This window comes from Callithrix jacchus, chromosome 3 (genome assembly GCF_049354715.1).
Source record: "Callithrix jacchus isolate 240 chromosome 3, calJac240_pri, whole genome shotgun sequence".
NCBI classification, from domain to species: domain Eukaryota; kingdom Metazoa; phylum Chordata; class Mammalia; order Primates; family Cebidae; genus Callithrix; species Callithrix jacchus.
In genome coordinates, this window is record NC_133504.1 from 43,377,724 (window position 1) to 43,390,632 (window position 12,909).

Genomic DNA, 12,909 nt, shown 5'->3' on the forward strand with positions numbered 1-12,909 from the left:
AATGTTAACATGAATAATGTAATTTATGAAAATATACTGTGAATATATTTAAGAATGGCATTGTTTTCCATTTTTGTAAATATCTGCAGCGTCTGGCTTCACAGAAGATAGCTGGAGTCTTGTCTCCGCTTCTGCATTCAGTCTGTTGTGATAGCACACATCACATTACCTGTGGAAAATTACACTCTACACTCTTGATAGAATGATAGTGAAAAGGCAAATAATGTCTTCATATAATTACGAATATAGTATTGACCTTAAAGACTGCTTGAAAATGTCTTGGAACCCACAAGTGTTCCTGGACCACACTTTGAGAACTGCTACTGTTTGGCTAAGAGATTTATCCAAATAAGAAGTCTGGACTGAGCAGTTTGCATCCTGGCTTTACCACTTATTTAGCTGAATGACTTTGGACAAATTTTCAGCCTCACTGTGTTGCAATTTCTGGCTCTGTCAAATGGAGACAGTGATAGTAACCTACTTCATAGGGCTGCTATGAGGAATAAGTAGGTTAGTATGCCCGAAGAACTCAGATGGCACCTGGCTTTGGTACCTAATAAGTTCTTAATACGTTTTAGCTGCTGTGAGGATGATGATAATGGTGATGATGGCATCATTTGCTTACATGAAAATAAAAAAAATCTTATCCTGACAATGATGAACTGTCAGCAATAATATAATATAAAGCCAGAAAGTTAGCTTTCTTGTAGAGGTATTACCCTGTTTTCTCAGCTGGAAATAATGTTTTCCAGTTTTCAATTTTCAAAGCACTTTTAGGAGGAACTTCTTCTTGATATACAACACAATACAGAAAAGGGCACATATCTTAATGTAGCTTGATGGATTTTCACAAAGTGAAGGCAGTCACCAAATCACTTTTATTTATATCCAATTTATGAAATATTTATAAGATTTTAAATTCCTGAGTCCAGGAACTCTCCCACTCAGAGCCTAGATAATATCATACATCTAGTAGCTATTCAATAAGACCGCTGAATGAGTGAATGAGAGGAGGCTCTTAGCCATGATTCCAGTGGCATGTGTAAGACCAACCAAAGGACACCTCCTTCCTCATTAAGACTCACTGTGTTACCTAGTGCTTTCTGGAGAAGATTCTCCCAGGAATAAAGCACTCAGTTTACTCATACTACATGTGTTTTGGAAACAATCTTTTCTGGTGAACCAAATTCTGATAAAAGTCCTTCAAACCATGTCCAAGATAATCTTAACTTAGAGGTTTAGAAAGGCACCTTTTTTTTTTTTTTTTTGAGATGGAGTCTTGCTCTGTCACCTGGGCTGGAGTGCAGTGGTGAGATCTTGGCTCACTACAACCTCCGCCTCCTGGGTTCAAGCGATTCTCCTGCCTCAACTTCCCAAGTATCTGAGATTATAGGCGCCCACCATCACGTTCTGCTAATTTTTGTAATTTTAGTAGAGAGAGCCTTCACCATCTTGGCCAGGCTGGTCTCAAAGTCCTGACCTTGTGATCCACCACCCTCAGCCTCTGAAAGTACTGGGATTACAGGCGTGAACCACTGTGCCCGGTGGCACTTTGTTTTGGTCATATGAAGACGTAATTTCATATACTTTGCTCCTCTGCAGGCATTATAGGAACAGGCTTGAAACATCATTTGGAAGTTTCCTTTAAGCATTCTCTGCTCAAAAATATTTCTCAGCTGGGTGCAGTGGCTCATGCCTGTAATCCCAGCACTTTGGGAGGCCAAGGCAGGAGGATCACTTGAGGCTATGAGCTCAAGACCAGCCAGGGCACCACAGCAGAGCTCTGTCTCTACAGAAGAAAACTTTTTATAAATTAACCAGACATGGTGGCACACACCTGTAGTCCCAACTACTCAGGGTGCTGAGGGAAGATGATTGTTTGAGCTTGGGAGTTTGAGATTGCAGTGAGCCATGACTGTGCTACTGCACTCCAGCCTGAGTATCAGAGCAAGGCCCTACTTCAGAAAGGAAAGCAGTATTCACATTTCTCATTAAAATATGTTTTAATAAATAAACTCAAATGAAAATTCAAATATCCCCCAGAAAGACTACAATACTGGTCATTTGCACCTTATTTTGGTACCAGTCTGGTACAATCCAGCAGAAAGCTTAGCTTATAGAAGCTGTTCCGTAATTATTTGCTGAGTGACTATATGAGCTAAGGGGTACTTCTAAGGGAATATGGTACTTTAAGTTGCATTTGGGTATTTTACCATATTGCTTGCCTTCCTGTGTTCAGGAAATAGTATTATCTAAAACTATATGCATGTTAGCAAATGCTTGGTAACAATATATATAAGCCCCATATCATAAATATTTTACTTATTATTTGAAAAAAATTCTTAATCCTAGAGGTTTCCTGTTTTTCAAAGGGCTGGCAGAAGGCCCTTTGAAATGAGCACTCCTCACTAAATTCTGAGATTTCCTTTGGAAAAATCTCATCCCCTAGGGTTTGTGAAACATAATTGCTATGAAGGCTGAGCTTCTTTATTACTTCAAGGTGGTTTACTTTTACCAGAACATTTTATTTCTAGATTATATATAAAACTAAATTAGCATTTACTAATATTTCATCTTCATGGTCAGTGTTCAGGAAGTCTCTTTAAAGCAGGTTGTCACTGCCAGTCATATGTACCAGTGGACATCCCAAAAATAGAATGTGAAAAGACTTCTTTCCTCAGGTTATGAAGGCTGTTGGGGAGAATATAAGTGTGTGGACTAAGGGAATATGCCACATTAACCGTGCTTAGTCGATCCAGTGGCACTCTTCCCAAACCAATCTAGGCCAGGACTGAGTTCCCATGTCTTCACTGGAAGAAGGGAGCATGGCCTCACGTCTAGAATGGGTCTGGACCAAAGGCAAATTTTACTTGGGAATCAGTGTGCATATTGTATTTAGAAGCTGCAAATACTATACCATATTTGTTTGCATTTTCTGGCCTGAGTTGAAGTTCTGCAGCAGTGTAAGAAGTGAGATGACAAAGAATACTCATTGGAAGAAAGAAAAGGATGCAAAATAATATGGAGTCACCAAAAATGTAAAAATTCTCAAGACCAGAGTTCATCAAGTATGAAAAAAGATCAGCATCCATTACTATTATTATCCTTCTTTTTAATTCATTTTTTTTTTCTTGAAATGGAGTTTTGCTCTTGTTGCCTAGGCTAGAGTGCAATGGCAATCTCTGCCTCCCAGGTTCAAGTGATTCTCCTGCCTCAACCTCCCGAGTAGCTGGGATTACAGGCATGTGCCACACACCCTGACTAATTTTGCATTTTTAGTGGAGACAAGGTTTCTCCACGTTGGTCAAGCTGGTCTTGAACTCCCAACCTCAGGTGATCCACCTGCCTCAGCCTCCCAAAGTATTGGGATTACAGGTGTGAGCCACCACGCCCAGCCTTAATTCATATTTTAAAATGATTGCAGGGAAGTGATGTTACTGAAAACAGCAGCATAAGAAAATCTATGTCATATTACTAGTTGATAGCTAATCTACTGGAACAGACTTCAGTAGCCACATATGACAAAAAATACAAGCTTTACAAAATTAGTTCTATTGGTTAATAAGAGTAAGACATGAAAAAATATAAAATAATTGGTTTAGAAAAGTCACCAAACAACAACAGTGAAAACTATAATAAGCATCAACAACCCTAGAGACAGGGGAGAATCTGATTTTCAGAATTGCCACATTATAATATTTTAAATGTTCAGTTTCCATTAGGAAAAAAGTAAGGCACCAAAAAAAGAGGACAAGGTTCTCAAAGAGGAATCAAATAAATTAATAGGCACTTTCCCTGAAGAAGACAAGATTGGACTTACTAGACTTTAACGCTTTGATATATGCTCACAGAGCTAACAGAAAACACATATAAAGAACTATATCTCACAAAATGGAGACTATTAATAGAGAGAGAGGAATTATTTTTTAAAAGCCAACTAGAAATATTGTAGGGTTGAAAAATATAACTGCAATGAAAAATTCACTAGAAAAGTTCCACAGAAAATTCAAGCAGGAAGAAGCATTAGATAATTTGAAGATAGGGCTATTGAGATTATATAGTCTGTGAAGCAGAAAAAAAAGGAGGGGAAGAAAAGATAACAAAACCTAAGAGGCCCGTTAAGTAAACCAGATATACTTAATGAGAGTCCCAGAAGGAGAGGAAGAGAGAAAGGGAAAAAAGTAATATTTGCAAAAGTAATGGCTGGAAACTCCCCAAATTTGATTTAAAAAAACACAAATCTACACATCCAAAAAACTTAATGAACTCCAAACAGGAAACTTAGAAATTCAAACCAAGAAACAGTATAATTAAGCTATAAAAAGACAAAAACAGAGAATCTTGAAAGCAGCAAGAGAGAGGTGATTCATCATGTACAAGAAACACTCCATAAGCAGATTTTTTAATAGCAGATTTCTCATCAAAAACTCTGGAGGCCAGAAATCAATTGGGTAACATATTCAAACTGCTGGGGGGGGGAAAAAAAAACCTGATAACCAAGAATTTTATATCTGGCAAAACTATCCTTCAAATATGAAGGAAAAACTAATACAGTACCAGAAATACTAAAACAGAGTGTTTGTTGCTAGTATACCTGCCCTATAAGACATGCCAAAGGGATTCCTGCAAGCTGACCTGATTTGATACACTACAAAGTAACTTTTTTTTCCACATGAAAAAATAAGGGAAACAGGTAAAGGTAACTACATAGATAAATATAAAGGTCAGTATTAATGTATTTTTGGTTTCTAACTCCTACATGATATAAAATAAAACTGCATAAAACAGTATAATCTATCATTACAAACCTATATAGATGAGCATACAACATATAAATACAAGCTAAAAGCTGGGCATGGTGGCTCATGCCTGTAATCTCAGCACTTTGGGAGGCCGAGGCAGGCAGATCATCTGAGGTCAGAAGTTCAAGATCAGACTGGCAAACATGGTGACACCCCGTCTTTAAAAGAAAAAAATACATAAGCTAAAAGAAGCAAGGAGTTTACATACTATTGAAATTATGTTGGTATTAATTTGAATTAAATGGTTATAAGCAAAAATGTTAATTATAACCCTCAGGGCAAACAATAAATAAAAATAAAAATATGTATAGTAAAAGAAATGAGAAGAAAATCAAACTGGTACACTAGAAACTGTTATACATAAAAGAAGGCAGTAATGGAGGAATAGAGGAACAAAAAGATATGCCGTACAGAAAAAAATAGTAAATGGTAAAAGGAAAGAAAGCCTTCCTTTTCAGTAATTAAGTTAACTAATTTAAATGGATTAAACTCTCCAATCAAAGGGCTAAGTGGCAATCCCAATCACTGGTAGAGTGGATTGAAAACATAATCCAACTATATGCGCTCTATAAGAGACTCATTTTAGATCCAAAGACCCAAATAGGTTGAAAGTTACAGGATGGGCCAGGTGTGGTGTCTCATGCCTGTAATCCCAGCACTTTGGGAGACAGACACAGGAGCCTTGCTTGAGTTCAGGAGTTTCAAGACCAGCTTGAGCAACATAGTGAGAGACTCTGTCTATTAAAAAAATACAAAACTTAGCTGAGCAAGTGGCATACACCTGTAGTCCTGGCTACTCAGGAGGCTGAGACAGGAGTATCACTTAAACCCAAGAGTAAACTCACTCAGGCTGCAGTGAGCTATGATCATGTTACTGTGCTCCAGCCTGAGAAACAGAGCAAGACCATCTCTTAAAAAAGAGAGAGACAAAGAAAGAAAGAAAAAAAAAAGTGAAAGAATGAAAAAAATATTTCAGGTAAATGGTAACCAAAGGGAGCTAGAGTGGCTATGATCATGTCACTGCACTCCAGCCTGAGAAACAGAGCAAGACCATCTCTTTAAAAAAAAAAGAGAGAGAGAGAGAGAGGGCCCGATGTGTGGCTCACGCCTGTAACCTCAGCACTTTGGGAGGCCGAGGCAGGCAGATCACCTGAGGTCAGGAGTTCAAGACCAGCCTGGCCAACATGGTGAAACCCTGTCTTTAAAAAAAAAAAAAAAAAAAAGAGAGAGAGAGAGAAAAAGGGGAAAAAAAAGAAAGTGAAAGAATGAAAAAATATATTTCATGTAAACTGTAACCAAAAGGGAGCTAGAGTGGCTGACAAAATAAACTTAAAACAAAAGTTGGATAGTATATAATTGACAGAAAGGACATTATAAAATTGATAAAACTTTAGTTAGACTGACCAGAGAGAGAGAGAGAGAGGTTGCGGGGAGGGGGTTGGAGAGAGAGAAGACTCAAATTACAAAACTCAGGAAGAAAAGTGGTGGGGAAATTGCTACTGACATCATGGAAATAAAAGGGATTGTAACAGAGTACTATGGATAGTATCATGCAAACACATTGAATAACTTAGATGAAATGAACAAATTCCTAAAATCACACAAACTACCAAAACTGACATAAAGAAATACAAATTCTGAATAGACCTATAATATGTAAGGAAATTGAATCAATAACCAGGAAACATCCACAGAAAAGCCCAGGACCAGAGGGCTTCACTGGTGAATTCAACCAAATATTTAAAGAGCTAACACCAATCTTTCTTGAACTCTTCAAAAAAATAAAAGAGGTTGGTGGGGGGAATATTTCCTAACTCATTCTATTAGGCCTGTATTTCCTTGACACCAAAGCCAAAGATACCACAAGAAAGTTACAAACCAGTAACCCATAATAATTCATATAGATAAAAAAATTCTTAACAACATGCTAGTAGAATGAATCCGGCTGTATATTAAAGAGAATATACATCATGAGCAGGTGGGATTTATCCCAGGAATGCAAGGGTAGCTCACCTAGACAATTAATGTAAGTATACATCACATTAATAGAATGAAAGAATAAAACCTCATTATCATCTCAATTAACGTGGGAAAAGCTTTAACAAAATCCAACATTCTTTCAGGCCAAACCAGAAATAGAGGGGAACTTCCTCCTGCTGATAAAGAGCATCTATAAAAAACCCACAGCTAACATCATACTTAATGGTAACCCCTAAGTTCAAGAACAAGAGGATATTCATTCTCATCACTTCTAGTCAACAATATACTGAAGGTGCTGACCAGGGCATTTAGGCAAGAAAAAGAAATAAAATGCACCCAAATTGGAAAGGAAGAATTAAGAATTTCTCTATACAGAGATGACATGATCTTATATACAGAAAATCCTAACGAATACACACACACACGCACATGCACACACACACACACACACACAATTAGAGCTAATAAATGAATTCAGCGAAGTTGCAGGACACAAGATTAACAAACAAAAATCAGTTGTATTTCTATGCACTAACAATGAAAAATCCAAAAGTGAAATCAAGAAAACAATTCCAGCGGGGCGCGGTGGCTCACGCCTGTAATCCCAGCACTTTGGGAGGCCGAGGCGGGTGGATCACGAGGAAGAGATCGAGACCATCCTGGTCAACATGGTGAAACCCCGTCTCTACTAAAAATACAAAAAATTAGCTGGGCATGGTGGCGCGTGCTTGTAATCCCAGCTGCTCAGGAGGCTGAGGCAGGAGAATTGCCTGAACCCAGGAGGCGGAGGTTGCGGTGAGCCGAGATCGCGCCATTGCACTCCAGCCTGGGTAACAAGAGCGAAACTCCGTCTCAAAAAAAGAAAAAGAAAACAGTTCCAGAGCAGGCATGATGGCTTATGCCTATAATTCCAGAACTTTGAGAGGCTGAGGCAGGAGGATTGCTTACCCCAGGCTGGCAAATACAGTGAGACCTGTCTCTATTTAAAAAAAAAAAAAAATCCATTTACAATAGTATGAAAAAAAATATAACATAGTTGAAAATAAATTTAACCAAGGAGTGCAAGACTTGAATACTGAAAACTGCTGAACACCAAAACAATCTTGAAAAAGAACAAAATGGAAGATTCTTAATCACCAATTTTAAAACTGACTATAATGCTACAGTAATAAAAACAATGTAGTACTGGCATAGGAATAGGCATAGAGATCAATGGAATAAAATGGGAAGTATAGAAATAAGCCCATATATGTATGGCCAATTGATTCTTGACAAGGGTGTCAAGACAACTCAATGGGAAAAATAGCCTTTTCAACATATTATCCTGAGGTGACTGGAAATACACATGTACAAGAGTGAAATCCTTCCTTCAAACCAAATTAACTCAAGATACCTAAAAGACTTAAATGTAAGCTAAAACTATAAAAATCTTACAAGAAAACAAGGGTGAATCTTCATGACCTGGAATTCAGCAATGGATTCTTAGCTATGACACCAAAAGCACAAGCAACAGAAGATAAAAATACAGAAAGTAGGCTTCATTAAATTAAAAACGTTTGTGAATCAAAGGACACTGCTAAGAAAGTGAAAAGCAACTCCACAAAATGGGAGAAAATATTTACTAGTCATATATCTGATAAGCGTACAATATCCAGAACATATTAAAAATTCTACAACTCAATGACAAAAAGATAAACAACTCAATTCAAAAATGGGCAAAGGACTTGAACAGACTTTCTCCAAAGAAGATTTACAAATGGTCCATTAGCACATGAAAATGCAATCAGCATTGTTAATCGTTTGGCAAATGCAAATCAAAACCACAACAAGGCCTGGTGAGGTGGCTCATGCCTGTAATCCCAGCACTTTGGGAGGCTGAGGCTGGCAGATGACTTGAGGCCAGGAATTTGAGACCAGCCTGGCTAACACGGTGAAACCCTGTCTCTACTAAAAATACAAAAAAATTGCTGGGTGCAGTGGTAGGTGCCTGTAAGCCCAGCTACTCAGGAGGCTGAGGCAAAAGAATTGCTTGAGCCCAAAGGCAGAGGTTGCAGTAAATGGAGATCACCTCACAGCACTCCAGTCTGGGTGACAGAGTGAGACTCTGCCTAAAAACAAAAAACAAAACAACAACAAAAAGACAGGCTGGGCGCAGTGGCTCATATCTGCAATCCCAGCATTCTGGGTGGTTGAGGCGGGCAGATCATCTGAGGTTAGGAATTCAAGACCAGCCTGGCCAACATGGTGAAACCCTGTCTCTACTAAAAACAAACAAACAAAAATTAGCCAGGCGTGGTGGTGCACACTGGTAATCCCAGCTACCCAGGAGGCTGAGGCAGGAGAATTGCTTGAACCCGGGAGGAGAGGCTGCAGTGAGCTAAGATTGCACCACTGCACTCCAGCCTGCATGGCAGAGTAAGACTCTGTTTCGAAAAAAAAAAAAAAAAAAACAACCCAGTTGGTGGTTCCTTAAAAAGTTAAACATAGAATAACCATATGGTCCAGCAATTCCACTTTTAGGTACATACCCAGGACAATTGAAAGCATATGTCTACATAAAAACATGTACGTGAATGTTTGCAGCAGCAATACTCACAATAGCCAGAAAGTGGAAACAACTCAAACGTCCATTAACTGATGAATGGATCAATCAATTGTAGTATATCTATATCATGGAATATTGTTTAGCCATAAAAAGAGTGCTAATATACTATAACATGGATGAACCTTGAAAACATGATAGAGGCCAGACTCTAAAACTCACATATTGTATGATTCCATTTATATAAAATGTCCAAATCCAGAGACAGAATGCAGGCTGTTGGTTGCCAGGGATTGGTGGGAGGAGTAGGAGGTGGCTGCTTAATGGGCATGGAGTTTCTTTTTGGGATGATGAATATGTTCTGGAACTTAGACAGTGGTGGATGTTTGCACAATTTTGTGACTATACTTAAAACCACACTAATTGTATTTTTTTAAATGGTTGAGACCCAGTGCAGTGGCTCACTCCTGTAATCAATCCCAGCACTTTGGGAGGCTGAGGCAGGAGAATCCCTTGAGCCTAGGAGTTCAAGACCAGCCTGGGCAACATAGCGAAACCCCCTCTCTTAAAAAAAAAAAAATTAGCTGGGTGTGGTGGCATGCACCTGTAGTCCCAATTACTCGGGAGGCTGAAGTGGGAGGATCACTTGAGCCTGGGAGGTTGAGGCTGCAGTGAGCCATGATCATGCCACTGCACTCCAGCCTGGGTTATAGAGTGAGACTTTGTCTCTAAAAAAAAATTAAAAATTAAAAAAATCATTAAAAAACAAAAGCAAGCCAGGCTCGGGGCCTCACACCTGTAATCCCAGCACTCTAGGAGGCCGAGGCAGGCAGACTGCTTTAGCCCAGGAATTTGAGACCAGCCTGGGTGACAGAGTAATATCCTGTCTCAAAACAAACAAACAAACAAACTGGTTGAAATGTTAAACTTCATGTGATGTGGATTTTATTTTTTAATTTTGGATTTATGTATTTATTTACTTTTGTAGAGACCAGGTCTCACTTTGTTGTCCAGCATGTCTCAAACTCCTGGCCCCAAGTGATCCTCCTGCCTTGGCCTCAAAGCCACCAAGCTCAGCCCCAAATTTCACTTCAGAAAAAAAAAAAAAATAGATCACAGCTTTGAAGAGACAGCAGCAGACCTGGGTTATTATTCCTAGTTCAATATCTTAAATGTGTCTTGGGAAGCAAAGGCCTTAAAATGATTTTGAAGTATCAATAGCTAGTCATTCTCAATGGCTTGTGCTTGGGTTCTGACAGTTTTGATTCAAGCTGAGAGCTAATTGTGTGGGGTGTGTAATTCTGCTGAGCTCATCCATTTCATACATCTCCAGTGAGATGATGCTGGTGCTCCCCGGGGTTGGTGGGCAGGCCAAAGGCCAGGATGAGCTTGTTGTTGATGGATAGTCACCGTTTATGTTCATCAGAAGAGAATGTCCGGATCGTATGCATTCCTAACGTGCAAAAAGGATGGTCAGGGGCTTGCAGCCAACCCTGAGGCTTCTTAAGGGCACTGACAGTTGATCCTGATACGGAAGTGTAAACTGTCAGTGGCAGGACAGTCTTAATGAGAACCTCTCCTTTGCACCTTTGGCACCCTTGATGGTAACATGCCTAAAGAACCAATAACAGGGTTTAATGATCATTTGTGTTCCCAGGACCATGAGTCGCACTTTAGGTGCGAAGAACCTGTTAGATTACTGACGATTCTTCTTTTTCTTTTGTATGTGAACAATGCCACCATGGCAGTTTAATTAGAAAAAAGGCAGTGTCACAGCACTTAAGTTGATGACAGGCTTTCATCCACGGGTGCTAATCAGCATCGGGCAGTGGGAATGGCAGCACCCTGCTTTATTGTTAATGACTTGATTTTATTAACCTTCAGACGCTTAGATTGTTTTTTAAGATTTACTCACAGCAACTAACTGCAGCAATTTATCTGGAATATTGCATGCATTTGGCTTGAATACGCAATGAAGACTTCTGTTTCAAAATAGCAGCAGTGAACTTCTACAATCTATAATCAAACAATAGAATGACTTAAGGCACATCCTGCTAATTTTCCAAGTATTCCTGCTCCCTAGTGTTGCATATTTAGATTATTTCCAATTTTTTATATTTATCCTCCACTCTAGCTATTTCCTTAGAAATATTTCCACTAGACGGGCACAGTGGCTCACGCCTGTAATCCCAGCACTTTGGGAAGCCGAGGTGGGCAGATCACCTGAGGTCAGGAGTTCGAGACCAGCCTACCCAATATGGTGAAACCCCATCTCTACAAAAAATACAAAACTTAGCTGAGAATGGTAATGTGCACCTGTAATCCCAGCTACTTGGGAGGCTGAGGCAGGAAAATCACTTGAACCAGGCAGGCGGAGGTTGCAGTGAGTGGAGATTGCATCACTGCACTCCAGCCTGGGCAACAGAGTTAGACCCCGTCTCAAAAAAAAACAAAAACCCCAACAACAACAACAAAAAGAAATATTTCCACTAATGGAATTACTGAACTAAAAAATAAGAGGTAGTGTAGAATACTCACTATATTTTGCCAAATTGACATAAACTTTCTGAAGAGCAATTTACCCTTTCGCTCATTTTCTTTCACGATGCTCATATTTTTCTTAATCTGTAAGTGCTTTCACATATTAAGAATTTGCTGGGGAGCTGGGCATAATGGCTCATGCCTGTAACCCCAGCACTTTGAGAGGCCCAGGTGGGAGGACCCCTTGAGGCCAAAGTTTGACACCAGCCTGGGCAACATAAGACGTTATCTCAACAAAAACTTTAAAAATGAGTCAGGCATGGTAGCATGCACCTGTAATCACAGCTACTCTGGAGGCTGAGGCAGGGCTATCACTTGGATTTGGAGGTTACAGTGAACCATGATAGGGCTACTGCACTCCAGCCTTGGGGACAGAGTAAGACCCTGTTAAAAAAAAAAAAAAAAAAAAAGGAATTTGCTGGGGAATTTTACAGCCACTGTCATAAATTAAGCTATTGATGATTTTCTGTTTGTTCTATCTTCATTAGGTTTTGGTATCAGGATTGTAAGTGTATCATAAACGATTTGGGAGACCTTTCTAGCTTTTCCTACAATACAATATATTTTCGTTCTTTTCTTTCTTCGTGTATGTGCTGTATGTTTATTTTATTATCCTTTTCCTAACTACTTGAGTTGAATTCTTTTTTGGGGGGGTGGGGATAGGGGCAAGGTCTCACTCTGTCACTCAAGCAGGAGTGCTTTGGTGAGATCACAGCTCATTGCTGCCTCAACCTCCCAGGCTCAAGCAATCTCCTGCCCCATTTTAAAATTATTATTATTATTTTGAGATGGAGTCTCACTCTGTTGTCCATGCTGGAGTGTAGTGGCACAACCTTGGCTCACTGCAACCTCTGCCTCCCAAGTTCAAGCAATTCTCCTGCTTCAGCCTCCCAAGTAGCTGGGATTACAGGCATGTGCCACCACGCCTGACTAAATTTTGCATTTTTAGTATAGACAGGGTTTCACCATTTTGGCCAGGCTGGTCTTGAACTCCTGACCTCAGGTGATCTGCCTGCCTCGGCCTCCCAAAGTGCTGAGATTACA

General features: G+C 39.5%; 1 protein-coding gene across 20 annotated transcripts in view; it reads right to left on the reverse strand.

Moving 5' to 3' along the window:
- The window catches only part of TRIM2 (tripartite motif containing 2), a 200,448-nt gene that overhangs the window by 45,229 nt on the left and 142,310 nt on the right, over positions 1-12,909 (reverse strand). The gene's annotated exons all lie outside the window — the stretch shown is intronic.